The sequence below is a fragment of the Sceloporus occidentalis genome, unplaced genomic scaffold (genome assembly GCF_023333645.1).
Source record: "Sceloporus occidentalis isolate IW3139 unplaced genomic scaffold, rSceOcc1.0.p SCAF_2, whole genome shotgun sequence".
NCBI classification, from domain to species: Eukaryota; Metazoa; Chordata; class Lepidosauria; order Squamata; family Phrynosomatidae; genus Sceloporus; species Sceloporus occidentalis.
Genome location: NW_028316982.1, coordinates 24380252 through 24394791, shown reverse-complemented (window position 1 = coordinate 24394791; position 14540 = coordinate 24380252). Strand labels below are relative to the sequence as shown.

Sequence of the window (14540 nt, the reverse complement as noted above, 5' to 3'; positions counted from 1 at the left end):
GCTTCCCCTTTCCCTTCACATTTGCTTTGGACTGGAGTTCCCATTTCATGTGTGATAAACTCTTTAGTATTAGAATAATAGTATGCAAAATTGTAGCCCATGGGCTGTGTGTGGTCCTTGAAGACCAAACAAAGGACCACACACAGAGTTGCTCTAGGTAGATAAAACCACTGAGATTTGGTTGTGTGACTACAAAGTGTTTATAGTCATAAAGCTTTTAGACAAATGTTGGTGATTTTAAAAAAAGACGAAGAAATAGTGCTTCACTTTCTGCTTTACCTTCTTGATTTGTAAAGTCAAGCAGTATGACTGCTTGATCATTATCACAACAATAGAAACTGGAGTCGTCTCTCAGAGTACTTAATAGAGTCAGCCTGTTCCAGATCCCCCCATCGATACCAAAATCTGTGGATACTCAAGTCCGATTATCCTCAATGGTGCCACGTCACAAGGCTGAGCTACAATTGGGGACAATAGGACTCTGTTTACCCAGCCTCCTGAAACCTGCCTTGTCGCTCTCACAACGGCAAATGGTAAGGGGCTGCCTCTTCTTTCTCCTTGTCCTCTTCCCCCCCACCACCACAGCCTCTTCCTCTTCGTCTTCCTCCCTCTTCCTCCATCTTTTCCTCCCTCATCTTCCTCTTCCTCCAATTCTTGCCACCACCTCCACCTCTTCCTTCCTCCTCCTCCTCTTCCTCCCCACTGCCGCCACTTTGTCCTCCTCCCTCATCCTCTTTCCTCTTCCTCTTTCTCCTCTTCCTTCCTCCTCTTGAATGGATATAGTGAATACCTCCTTCCACAAAGTCCAAGAAAATACTTGTGCAGATATAATCCCCAATTTCACCTTCATATATCACCAACAGAATGTTGGCCCTGGATGGAGCTCAATTATAAGACTTAAAGGAATGCTCAAGCAACTTGTCCATACCCTGTTCAGGGCTATTTTAATTCTTCTTTTAGAAGAAAGGAGGATTGTAAACTTTATGACATAAACTACATCATCTTGTTGTTATGAGATGTCAAGTAAACTCTGATTTATTATGACCCTATAATAGAACTTTCTTGGCAAGATTTATTCAGATACAGACAGGACACTTAAAAGGTCTCTTGCAGCATACTTCAATCTTGAACAGGCAAAGTTCCAGATAATTTAGGGTTTTAAATGTTATCAGCAGCACCTTGAATTAGAACTGGAACCATGTTGACAGCCACTGCAATTCTTTTAGAATTGGTATTATATTGTTTCTATATGGTGTTCTGATCAGCATTCTACTTTGCATTTTGATATTGATCAGCATTTTCACTAACTGAAGATTCCAAAATGTATTCAAGGGTAGTCCCACATAGACTACATTGTTGCAATCCAATTGGAAAATTCCCAAAGCATGGATTACTGTTACAAAATTATTCCTTTCCAGGAAAAGCCATAACTGACGATGAAAACTGGTCCCAGGCATACTGACGGATGGAGTCTACCTGAATTTCCAGTAAGAGACAGACCTAGGAGTCCTCCCATCATACTATACATCTATTTCCATAGGTAGAGTATAACCCCATCCAGAACAGATTGCTTACCCAATTCCCAGACCTGAAAATTGGCAATCCACATAGCCTCTCTTTTACCAAAAGTCAATTTCAGTTATGCAGCTGAAGTTATACATCCAGCTCATTACAGCACCCACACACTGATCCTGTCCCTGCATAGTATCAAGTGACCCTGACAACATGAAGAAGTAGATCAACCGTGAAATTGCTAATGACCTCATCCAGCAGCTTCAGATAGATGTTGGGAGAGTATACTAAACAAGGTCAAATCCTGTGGCACCAAACAATGTAATGCCCATGGGGCTACACAGTCTTGAGTTATCCTCACAGATAGGACTGAAATCACTATAGCAGTGACTGATATGCCAATCTGACAGAGTCAGTCCAGTCAGATGTCATGATCAGTGATATCAAAACTTGATGATAGATCCAGTAAAATTAACCAGTAGTCCAGCATAATCCCTGCGGTCCAGTATTATCTACTCAGATAGGTGAAAGAACCTCTAGACAAAGATTATTTTCCAGCACCACTACTCATTATTTCCCAGGGATTTTGTACATGCAAAATGTATGCCGTACTACCAAGCAATAGTCCCTTTCTGAAACACTTTGAAGTGGATTCCAGCCATTTATACCAAAATTATTGGAAACAACATTATATTTCATCTCAAGCACACTGGAGCCTCTTTTCTATTCCTGCACAATTGGTCTTTTTCAGTTACCTCAGCCCCGATGTAAATTTTGTGTGAAGCCTCTCTTTGTAAAACCAAGTGAAACATCTAGTTGTTTGTTGTTTTCTTCTCACAGAGATGATTGCAGTCTATTATGTTCCATGCTGCATCAAAATAACATGTTTTTAAGGAAACTGTGCTTTTGGATTTGCTTGCTTTTCATAAGCATGTCAGTTCTGATACAATCCAGCAATGCATACATGGTTTGAGGGGAAATTTATTCTGTCATAAACAGAGTGCTAAAGACAAAACTCTATGAAGCTTGAGACAGACAATCATCGACCCTGAAGCAGGGAGGCTGGTCTTATATAGTTTTCTATGGGAATGACAACTGTTTTATGACAAAGATAACATTTCCAGAGAGAAATGCTTTAAAGCCTGTGTAGCAGTGGTAGGCATGGCCTCAATGAGAATCAGAGTGTAACTGGACTGAAGAACAGTCAGACCACATGTGGCAAGTCTGCCCTTTTTTTTCTCCCAACATTTTCTTCCAGACAACATTTCTTTCTTCTCCCATGCTATCTTTCAAGCCTTTCTGTCCCATTATCTCCTCCTTTTTCCTCTTTCTCCCTTTCTCTCCTCCTCTTTATCAGCCCTCCTCGATCTCTCTTCCCTTTTCTTTCTTTCCCTTCTGTATTACTCTTTTTCTCATCTCCTCTCTTTTCCTTCTCACTTAAATTCTACCATTGAAAAAAAATATATCATGGAGGGAAGGAGGGTGACGTCTGCCCCTTTTGCTTCATTGGGAATAACATGGGGTAAAGGAAGGTTAACATACCTGCCAAGCCACCCAAAAGATTTTCACCATGACATTATGCCCATGCTTTGCAACTTGAATGTTACACCCAGACTCAATATAATGTTGTTGATAACCAGACGTCTGGTGATCTAAAATTCTACACAAAGGAGATTATCACACAGAGGATAAGGACAGGAGCAAAGCAGATTGCTCATGTCCTTATCCTGTCCTATTTGTGCAATCAAGGGAAAGATTATCATACACCATGCACTTATCCCCTTCTTCTCCCATCCATGAATGTAATGGATCCATCATTTAGTATTAATGGAAACCTCTGTTAATAACAAATGATAGCTCCATTACACTTCACAGATGGGAGAAGAATGGGATGTGTGTGTGGTGTGTGGTAATCTTTCTCCAGATCATGCAAATAGGACAAAATAAGGATGGGAGTAATCTGCTTTGCTCCCATCCTCATAGAATTATAGGTGGGTTACAGACCACCCATTTGGGGCGGCGTGCACCCGCCCCTTTCCCTGCTGTATCGGGGCCTCAGCTGCCAGACCGGCAGCCTCTGAGGCCCCGATCTGCTGCTTTCCAGGCTGCGGGGAAGCTGCAAAAGGCCGCTTCCCCACGGCCTGGAAAGGGGTGTCCTTGGGGCTTCAAGCCCCAAGGACACCCGGCGATGGCAGGGAGGAGGAGAAAGGGGCCGCTTGGCCCCTTCCTCCTCTGCATCACTGGCGCAGCCGTCTGAAGGCTGCGCCCAGCGACGCAAACCCAGAAGGAGCTCCGAAACAGAGCTCCTTCCGGGGTCGCAGAAAAGGTGCCCTAGGCGCCCTGGCGCGGCCCCAATAAGTCACAACCGCGCCGCCTCATTTGGAGGCGGCGCGGTCGTGACGTAGTGATGGCGGCGGCCGTGTGGAATGGCCGCCGCCATTTTCTACGTACGGAGCACATACTAGGGTTAGGGGGGTGCAGAAACCGCAACTTCTTAACCCTAGTACGCGCTCTGCGCGTACTTTCTGGCGGGCTGTAACCCGCCTTAGAATCATAGAGTTGGAAGACACCACAAGGCCATCAAATCCAACCCCTTGCCATGCAGGAACTCTCAATCAAAGAATCATAGAATCATAGAGTTGGAAGAGACCGCAAGGGCCATCCAGTCCAACCCCCCCTGCCATGCAGGAAATCACAATCAAAGCATCCCCGACAGATGGCCATCCAGCCTCTGCTTGAAGACCTCCAATGAAGGAGACTCCACTACACTCCGGGGGAGTTTGTTCCACTGTGGTACAGCCCTTACTGTCAGGAAGTTCCTCCTAATGTTGAGGTGGAATCTCTTTTCCTGCAGTTTGCATCCATTGCTTCGGGTCCTAGTCTCTGGAACAGTAGAAAACAAGCTTGCTCCCTCCTCAATATGACATCCCTTCAAATATTTAAACAGGGCTATCATATCACCTCTTAATCTTCTCTTCTCCAGGCTAAACATCCCCAGCTCCGTAAGTCGTTCCTCGTAGGGCATGGTTTGCAGACCTTTCACCATTTTAGGCTCCCTCCTTTGGACACGCTCCAGTTTCTCAATGTCCTTTTTGAATTGTGGTGCCCAGAACTGGATACAATATTCCAGGTGGGGCCTGACCAGAGCAGAATATAGTGGCACTATGACTTCCCTTGATCTAGACACTATACTTCTATTGATGCAGCCTAAAATCGCATTGGCCTTGTTAGCTGCCGCAAAGCATTGTTGGCTCATGTTCAACTTATGGTCTACTTGGACTCCTAGATCCCTTTCACACATAGTTTCCTTCAGCCAGGTGTCCTCCATCCTATATCTGTGCTTTTCATTTTTCCGCCCTAAGTGCAGTACATTACATTTCTCCGTGTTGAATTTCATTTTGTTAGCTATGGCCCAGTTTTCTAGTCTGTTCAGGTCATTTTGAATCTTGATCCTGTCCTCTGGGGTATTAGCTACTCCCCCTAATTTGGTGTCATCTGCAAATTTGATAAGTATGCCCCCAATTTTGTCCTCCAAGTCATTGATAAATCAAAGCAATCAAAGCATCCCTGACAGATGGCCACCCAGCCTCTGTTCAAAGACCTCCAGGGAAGGAGACTCCACTACACTCTGAGGGAGTTTGTTCTACTGTCAAAAAGCCCTTACTGTCAGGAAGTTCCTCCTAATGTTGAGGTGGAATCTCTTTTCCTGTAGCTTGCATCCATTGTTCCGGGTCCTGTTCTCTGGAGCAGCAGAAAACAAGCTTGTTCCCTCCTCAATATCCTTTCAAATAGATTCTTTCTATACAATGTTGCTAAAATCTGTCTATTTCTTTTGGCTTCTACTGTCAAGACTCTTGGCCATGCTCTGGTGGTCTGACAACTAGATTATTGTAACCTCCTCCAGGCAGGGCTTCCTCTCTCTCACCTCCATCCTTAATTTATGTCCGGCATTCAGCTGCACACATTATTACATCCACTCGCCGCTTTGACCACGTTTCTCCTCTATTATCATCCCTTCACTGGCTCCCCTTCCCCTTCTCTATTCAATATAAGCTTCTGCTGTTGACTTTTAAAGCCCTGCATGGGCTGGCCCCTCCTTATTTATCTAACCTTCTTTCTCCTCACCTTCTCACTTGTGCTCCTCATTCTGGTAGTCAAGGTCTGCTGTCTCTGCCTAGGATTTTCACTGCTCCATCCTGGATTCGTCCCTTTTCACTTGCTGCCTCTCACTCCTGGAATCTCTTTCCCCCACAAATATGGGTCATCCTTTCTTTAACTAGTTTCAGAACTGAGTTGAAAACCATCCTGTTCAAAGAAGCATTCCCAGGCATCACGTTTTTAATTTGTTGCATGCTTTACTTTATTGTACCCTTTCCTGTATTGTTATTGTTATGTGTTATTTATATGCATTATGCTATTATTTCTTAGATTGTATGCTATGGGCAGGTTTACTTTGTCTATTTTATTGTTTGTATGTACAGCACTGTGTAAATCTACAGTGCTATATAAATAAAGTATAATCATCATCATCATCATCATCATCTACTCGTACATGGAATATTTCATTCTCAAATTGAGTGTACAATATTATAGTAAGCAACACTGAGGCTTCCAAATGTTCTTTCTCCAATTCTATGTACAGACACTTTAGAATTAGTATAGCATTTCTAAGTTTAATTGTCCAAACACTCTCTGCACTTAAAAGATCTGAAGATTTGTCCTCAATTCTTTGAAATGGGAAAAATATTAACAAACAATCTATATTGTCAGATATTTTGGCTTGAACTAACCCAACAATATTATTCATATTTTCTTCCTTTTCCATGGCATTCTATTTCCTTCCCAATTACTGTATTTCTGTTGATAAGCTACAGTAAGGACTTCCAAAGTAGAATAGAGTGAGAATGAATTAAATGAACACACTCATTTTCAAACTTGTATATGTTACTTGGCTCCACCATTGACTACAGCTGTTCATGTCACCTCACTTGTGCCTTTCAAGCTAGTCTCCATTTCCAGAGTTTAGATATTTAAAACCATAATACTCCAGTTAATTAGAATTTGATGGCATCTCAGCTAGGAAAGCATTATCTCAGTTCAAAGGAATCCACAATGCTATATTGACCATTAAATGTAATACATAGTTGGCTTTATCTTCTCTCACAGAAGGCAAAGGAGATAATTTTTCGGTTTCTCTTATCATCTGTACGCCAATGAGACCCAGTTGTATCTCTCCACCCCTGACCTTTCGCCAGGGTTTGAGCAGCAAGTTTCATCTTGTCTGACAGCTGTCTCCCACTGGATGCGCCATCGGCATTTGAAGCTCAACATGTCTAAGACGGAGCTTCTTGTCTTCCCTCCTAAGCCCACCCTTCAGTATTCCTTTTCTGTCTTTGTCAACAACATCCCTATTCAGCCGGTCCAGGAAGCCCACAGTCTTGGTTTCACTTTCGACTCCTCTCTGTGATTTATCCCTCAGATTCAGGCCACAGCCAAGGTCTGTAGATTTTTCCTCTATAATATTTCCAAAATGCGTCCATATCTCTCTGTTTCTTCTGCAAAGACTTTGGTCCATGCCCTAGTGGTCTCTCAACTTGACTACTGCAACCTTTTCTTGGCAGGGCTTCCTCTCTCTCAACTCCACCCATTGATTTCTGTTCAGCACTCAGCTGCTCGTATTATCTCACTCACTCGCCGATATGACCATGTCTCCCCTCTGTTGTCATCCCTTCACTGGTTCCCCTTTCCCTCCTGCATTCGGTACAAGCTTTTCTTGCTCACCTTTAAAGCCCTGCATGGGCTGGCCCCTCCCTATCTCTCTGAACTACTTTCTCCCTACATCCCCACTCGTTCCCTCCGTTCTGGTAGCCAAGGTCTCCTGTCCCAGCCCAGGATTTCCACGGCCCTGTCCCAGATTCGTCCCTTCTTGCTTGCCGCCCCTCACTCCTGGAACCTCCTCCCCTTACAAGCACGACTCAACACGTCTCTAACCAGCTTCAAAGCTGAGTTAAAGACCATATTGTTTAGGGAAGCATTCCCAGGGAGTCTGTGATTGTGTCCTGGTTGTTCAGATGCTTGACTCAATAGTGGATATTGCTGTTTTTAACTTGTTTCATATGATGTTTTTAATTTGTTGCTTTAACTTTTAGACTGTATGTCATAGGCAGGCTTTTATATTCTTGATTTTACTTGGTTTTGTACAGCACCATGTAGATTTACGGTGCTTTATAAATCAAGTTAATAATGATAATAATAATAATAATAATAATAATAATAATCTAAAACAGTATCCTACACCTGCAGATTTATGCTTATTTCCTCGGACATAGATTCTATTGAACTGAATGAGACTTACTCCCATGTATGTAAGCATAAATTGGAGCTTTAATTATATACAATGCCAAAAGCTTCCATATATTTTTATAAGGATACAATGCAATAGCTTAAAACAAACAAACAAAAAATCTTTTCCAACTCTATGATTCTATGATTCTATGAAAACAAAAAAACCCAAACAACTTCATTTATATACTGCTTCATACTGAACTAACAGTGTCTAAGCGGTTTACAACTGTAAGCTAATTGCCCCCAACAATCTGGGTACTCATTTGGACCTTGGAAGGATGCAAGCCTGAGTCAAGCTTGAGCCTCCTTAGCTGGGATTGAACTCGCAACCTTATGATTTTGAGTGAGTGGCTTCAGTACAGGCATTTAACCACTGCGCCATCAGGGCTCTTAAGGATATTAACTGTAAAATATCCTTAGAATAATGCTACTGCTTCATAAATCTGATGCCTTGGATTAGGAATAGGCAAATGGTGGGGGTTAGGATGCCATATTTGTCCTCCAGGAGACCTGGAGAGGATGTCATACCTTTGTCTTTTGAATCGCCAACAAACCATAATTTAAAATTATGACTACAAAGTATGTGTGCGTGTGTTCAGTTCCACATTCAGCTGCTCTAGCAACAACTCTGATTGCACAGAGAATTATGTATACATCATCATCGCCATCATCATCATCATCATCATCGTCATCATCATCTCATAACCACACAGAAAACCAATATATGGAACTCAGGAGCAAGTTCAGAGAACATCCCTTCACCATTCTTGATCACTCTTTATATTTACACAGAAGTAAACTATTTTGCAATAGAAAGCAGCTCAGTTCAGAAACATAGCTCATGAAAGTGTACTCTATAACCAGAGAATATATAAACACCTTGTTCAAAAAGTTTGAGTGGCTGCTAGACCATTACCAGACACAATTGAAAGTACTAGTTATGGCTTTTAAAGCCCAATACAGATCCAAATTATCTGAAATCTTGTATCTCAGCATGTCAGAATCTTAGAATCTGCAGAAGAGGGCTTTCCCCCCATCTCACCACATTCCCACATTCTCACACTTATCCGATGAAGACATGGAAAATAACTTTCTCATTTGCTGTTCCATGCTATGGAACTCTCTCCTCAGATAGGCTTGGTTAGCCTCGTCTCTGCTCTCTTCATTTGCAAGCAAAGACTTTCTTTTAAACAGGTCTTCAGCCTTTAACAGGGTTATACAGAAGAATGTGCTATGGATGCACTATTTTTTTAATGTAATATTTTTGTTATTTTTTAAAATAATATTTTAAATTACATAATAATAATAATAATAATAATAATAAAATTTATTTATATTTTCCCACCTCTCTCAGGTGGATCAAGGCGGGATTACAGCATAATATCAACTATAATACAGTTAAAATACAATAATACAAACAAGTTCATAAAATGCCAAAATAGCACAGGGGCCATGCTAATCTTCTCTGTATCGTTCCAATTTTAGTATATGTGCTTTTTCTTTCTTTCTTTTCTCTGTTTTTCTAACTATCTAAATTCCAATCTGAAAATCTAACCAAATTCGGAGACTACAAAAGAAAATGATAAAACTGAATTATGAAATTAATAACTTGGAATGTAAAAGGATTAAACTCACCAAATAAGAGGAAAAAAGTAACTCATTACCTAGAAAAATTAAAGTGTGATATTATATGTTTGCAAGAAACCCATATTAAATTTACTGAGAAAAGACTAATACGATTCAAAAATTTGGGGAAAAACTATATTTCGGCAGCCAAGAATAGGAAGAAAGGAGTAGCAATTTATATCCAAAATTATATCCATTCAAAAGTAGTTATAATTGACCCAGCAGGACATTATGTAGGTGTTGAAATTAATTTCAATGGCAAAAAATGTTTAATATTAGGAATATATAGCCCACAAGATAAAAAAGGACTTTTTTTTATCATAAACTGCACAATGAAGTAGAGAAATTGAATTATGATAAAATAGTAATCATGGGGGGCTTTAATGGAGTAGTAGAACCTTCTTTAGATAGAAAATGTGAAAAAGATATTAAAAACAATCAAGGTATACTTCCCCAATCCTTTTTTGATTTGATAAAAAGCTACGATCTAAAAGATGTCTGGAGATTGGGCAAAAATAAAGAACACGGATTTACATTCTACTCAAATAGACACCAATCATTATCTCACATTGACATGATATGGGTACCAATATGTTTATGTAATTTGATCAAATCAGTAGAAACACAACCGAGACTAATCTCAGACCATAACCCCGTAACAGTAACCCTTCTACAAAAAACTAAAACAAGTAATTGGAGATTGAAAGACTTTATAATCCAAAACAAAGAAGTTATCAAAAAAACAAAAGAGGTAATAATTAATTACTTTAAAGAAAACACTACTCAAGATATAAAATTAAAAAGTGTTTGGGGCGCTGGGAAAGCAGTAGTGAGGGTTGTTTTAATTAACCAAGAAGCATATTTGAACAAAAAAGAAAAAGAGAGAGAACAGAAGCTATCCAAACTAATAGCTACTAAGGAAGAAGAACTGGAAACACATTTGAGAGATTCAAAAATATTGGAAGAGATTAACTTATTAAAAAAACAAAAAATGAATAAAGATACATTGGAAATTAGCAAAAAGTTAAAAATATTAAAACAGAAAATTTTTGAACAAGCTAATAGAATCAGTAAAGGGATGGCAGAGTTGTTAAGGAAAAAGCAGAATAAGAAAACAATAGTTGAATTAAAAGTAGAAGGTAGAATGGTAACTAAGCAAGAAGATATAAGAAATATGTTTGCCCATTTTTTTTTCAGATTTGTACCAAGGTCAAGAAATAGATGTAAGAAAAATTCAAAATTATTTAGTAGATGGGAGAGATGAATTTAGAAAACCAAATAAGAACCAACTAGAAGATTTAAATAAACCAATTAGCTTTATGGAAGTAAAGACAGCAATTGACAATTTAAAAAATGGGAAATCCCCGGGACCTGATGGCCTTACTGTGCAATATTACAAAACCTTTAAAGATGAATTATGTGGTGTCAGGGATGATGGGAGTTGTAGCTCTTCACCTCTGGCTCTAACTCACCACCTTGTTATGCACCGGCGCTGAACAGTTTTGGCCAGTGGTTAATGCTTTTCTCCAAAGCAGCAGAGTTTCAGAGAATAGGCTGAAGACCCTGACAAACTCTCCAAGCCTTCTCACTCTTCTTCTTCCTCAGATGTCTCCAAACTTCTCCAGGATCCTGCTGGCTCTTGTATCTTCACTCAAGACACCAGGCAACTCAGTAGTCTTATATAAAAGATCTACTTTATTCTATTCTATTCTAATACTATATGCCCTACAAATCACAATCTCGACAATCTCCAATACTCCAAACTATCTCCAAAACTACTCCAACTACCCACAAAATACATTGGCAAACATAGCAATTATTATAGCCATTGTCAAACACCACCCACTAGTCAGTTTCCACCCAGTGGGCGTGTACACTCATTTTGATTGGTTCTTATCCACTGGTGGCGCAGTGGTTAAATGCCTGTACTGCAGCCATTCACTCGAAACCACAAGGTTGCGAGTTCAAGACCAGCAAAAGGGCCCAAGCTTGACTCAGGCTTGCATCCTTCCGAGGTCGCTAAAATGAGTACCCAGATTGTTGGGGGCAAATTGGCTTACTTGCTAATTAGCTTACTTGCTGTTCACCGCTATGATCTTTGGAATAGCGGTATATAAATAAAACAAATTATTATTATTATTATTATTATAGTTCAACCCATACTTGAGGATTTCATCATCTCACCTTGTACACTTAATGATTCTCAGGTGTTTCCAACTGTACACTCTACATTTCTGTCCTTGGCATTTAGGACTGCTAAATTACATTAGCTTTTACACCTGGGTGGCTTCTTAATTGCTTTTGCTTAGTCATAGTGACTTTCACATACATGTTTTATTTCTTCTACTGTATATCCCATGTTGCATTTTCCTTAACATGTGGCCCTTTACAAAATATGCTAAACTTCATTCTAAAAGAAGGAATTCCAGAAACTTGGAAAGAGGCAGATATAATATTAATACCGAAAGAAGGAAAAGATACAAATGAAGTCAAAAACTATAGACCAATTTCACTATTAAATATTGACTACAAAATCTTTTCAGCAATTTTGGCAACCAGACTAAAGAGTTTTCTAAAGGACTGTATAGATAATGATCGGAAAGGATTCCTACCTCAAAGACAAATAAGGGAAAACACAAGATTAGTATTAAATGTAATGGAATTCTATGAAAAACATAATGAAAGAGAATTAGGCTTACTATTATTAGACTTAGAGAAAGCATTTGATACAGTGAATTGGAAGATACTCTTTGAAATTTTGGGGAAAATGGAATTAGGTACTAATTTTATAGGATGGATTAAAGAAATCTACAAAGATCAAAAAGCAAGAATTATTGTGAATGGCGAAAAAACAGAGTACATCAAAATTAATAGGGGTACAAGACAGGGGTGTCCCCTCTCCCCACTACTGTTTATAATCATAATTGAAAGACTGATTAAAAGGATTAAAAGCAATGATTCCATTCAAGGTATAAAAATAAAGAAACGTGTATAAGGTGAGAGCCTTTGCCGATGATTTGGTGATTTTTTAAATGACCCCTGCAAGAGTGCAACAGAACTACTAAAAGCAGTAGAAGAATTCGGAGAAATAACAGGCTGTAAGCTAAACAAAGATAAATCTACGATAATAACTAAAAATATGTCCCCAGAAAAAGAAAAAAAATTAACAGAAATACTAAAGATAAAAGCAGAAAAAAAGGCTAAATATTTAGGAATAACAATATCGAGCAATTTGAGTGAATTATTTGACATCAACTATAAAAAAGTATGGAAAGAAATTAAACTGAAATTGGAGAAATGGAAAAAATATAATTTATCACTCTTGGGGAAAGTAGCAGCAATAAAAATGGTAGTCCTTCCAAAAATCTTATTCTTATTCCAAACACTCCCAATTGTAATTAAAGATAATTTCTTTAAAATTTGGCAAAGGGACATAAGCAACTTTATCTGGCAAAAAAGAGACCTAGAATTAGATTTAAAATAATGCAAGATTCGATAGAGAGAGGTGGATTAGGCTTACCAAATTTAAAACTATATTTTGAGGCATGCTGTTTAATGTGGACCAAAGAATGGATATTGCTAAAAGAGGGAGAATTATTAGATATAGAGGGAGACAACTTACCATTTGGGTGGCACGGATATCTGGGTTATGATAAAGCAAAGGCAAATAAAGATTTTAATTTACATTGCATCAGAAAGTCATTACTTAAGGTATGGAATAAGTACAAATCTAGAATCATGGTAAAATTCCCCGTCTGGTTCTCCCCCCAAGAAGCTATCCAAAGATCAGAAACTAGACAAAAAACAGATTGGCTAACCTATGCAAAGCTATTAAAGAAAGACAAAAAAGGGAAATTGGAACTTAAAACACAAGAGGAACTCTTTGAGGAAGGGATAAAATTAGATTGGTTCAGGTATTGGCAGATAAGAGAAAGAGTAAAATTGGACTCTAAAATAGCGGACTTCGAAGACAAACAAAGCAAATTTGGAAAAATAATGGAAAAAGAAAATCCAAAATGGATAAAAGAATTTTATAAGTTATTGCTATGTTGGCAGCAAGAAGATGAAATAGTAAAAGAAAACATGATACAATGGGCAAAAAATATTGGCTATCCTTTAAATTTAGATAGATGGGAAGTGGTTTGGAAAAAAAAGGTTAAAATATTCGGCTTCACAAAATCTGAAAGAAAGTTATTATAAAACCTTTTTTCGTTGGTACCTGACTCCAGAAAAGATATCAAAAATTTATAAATCAACAAACAACCTATGTTGGAAATGCCAAAAGGAAACTGGGACTTTATATCATTGCCTCTGGACGTGTAAACTAGTCAAAAACTATTGCAAAAAAATATGAGACGATAAATTTGATTATACCAGTTAAAATTAAATTTCTCCCTGAAACTTTCTTATTGAATATGTGGGAAGAGGAAGTAGACAGGAAATACGGGAAAATTCTATATTACTTAATTTCAATGGCAAGATTGGCCTTGATGCAAAAATGGAAAAGGAAAAAAATCCCAAGCAAAAAAGATTGGTTGAACAAAATATATGACACAATAGAAATGGATACTTAGAGACCAAACAATAGACGAAATAGAAGAAGAGTGGGCTAAAGTTCTAGAATGTTTGGATAAAGAATGGGGAAAAATAGCAACAGTTGGCTTCTGTAAATAATATTAGCAAACAAATTGATAGAAAAATATACTGTAACTAAACTAAAATACAAGATTTGGAAAGTAATTGAGGTACGCTAATTTTGGAGATTTAAAATAGTTGAGAAAAACAGAAGGGTAGAAGGAAAAGTGAGATACGTATAGGATCAACAAATAGGAAGCAGCAAATTCTAGAGTAGCTGGAAAAATTAAAGAAAAGACGTATGTACTGCCGCTGTGGTTGGAACATTGATTTTAAAAAGTTTGAAGTAAATTAAAAGGGTGAAGAAAAAATGGAACAATTATACCCAATAGGATCAGAGAGAGAAGCCTGGAAAGAATGTGGAGAGAGATTGTGGAAGAGGGAAGAAGAAAGAGTGAAAGAGGGTAAAGTAAGTGATAGAA

The 14540-nt window shown here is 38.7% G+C and overlaps 1 pseudogene; it reads right to left on the bottom strand.

The window, feature by feature from the left end:
* Window positions 1-9264: 9264 nt before the first annotated feature.
* LOC149318051 (U6 spliceosomal RNA) lies at window positions 9265-9351 on the bottom strand (annotated as a pseudogene).
* Between the last annotated feature and the right edge of the window lie 5189 nt (window positions 9352-14540).